A 1,088-nucleotide genomic window follows, 5' to 3' on the forward strand; every position below is an offset into this window, starting at 1 on the left:
GACAGAGAGAGTAGTATGAAGAGAGGGTTCCTCACAGTTGATGGATTAGGCTGAACCTGGTCATATCACTGTCAGACAGATTCTGTAAGAGAAGCAGAAAGATAGATAAAATTCAAATCTCTGTGTTCTTTACTGTAATTGAATGTGTTGTTATGTTGGGTTTTGTAAAATAACATAACAATCTGTCATTCTGTTTTACAAAACATTCAGTAATATGCTGATTGAAGGTGGATGCAAGCTGAGTAGTATATAACTGCGATAGCAGAGGACTTGGTACTTGGCCTATCCACAGGGTTTACTTGAGAAGACTCATGAGACCATAAGCGTACTGGTAAAATGCACATGAAGGGGTACTTTAAGGGTATTCTGGGCAGACCTGAATTTACTTGATGGTACAGTAACCAATTTTTTTGGGAAAACCACTAGAGTAGCTGACACAATAGTAGACCACTTATGGAATGTATCACTTCTTACCTTACACTAGATGGCAGCATGACACTAAAACAGCTAAAAAGCCTTCGCTATATGCTTGCTTTTAATGTGAAAAGGATTGTTATTGTCTGGCCCTACTTGTGCACATTGATCCGGTGCAGATTACAATCCATCTTATTTTGTCCATAATTTGTTTACTAAATGTTTCATTCCAGTCCCGTGACATGTTACCTTTGAAGTAATTCCGATCACATATCTGAATGTCTACTCAAACATATCCCTCAATAAATGTTAAAGCCCCTGTGCAGTCTCTTTAATTTAAGTCTCTTTAACAAATGTTTATTTACAATGGCAGATAGGATCGTCTAGAGTCTAGAGCCTATCCCGCTTACTCGTTCACAGTAGGAGGATACATATGCAAATAAAAGATGACTGGTCATTGGTCAGAACAATCAGATCAGATTCTGAGGTTCAATGACAAGGTTGCTGTTCTGGAAAGAGCCAAGAACTTGTCTTCCTCAACAATTACTATCCTGAAGCTGTGCGCCAGAAGATAAAATATCTCTTCCCGGCCATGAAAGCTGCCAGAGCACGTGGGGGCATTGCTTACATCCTCTATGACAGGCTCACTATCCACCCTCCCTCCTAAAAGCCTG

Source organism: Salmo salar, chromosome ssa01 (assembly GCF_905237065.1).
Source record: "Salmo salar chromosome ssa01, Ssal_v3.1, whole genome shotgun sequence".
Lineage (NCBI taxonomy): Eukaryota > Metazoa > Chordata > Actinopteri > Salmoniformes > Salmonidae > Salmo > Salmo salar.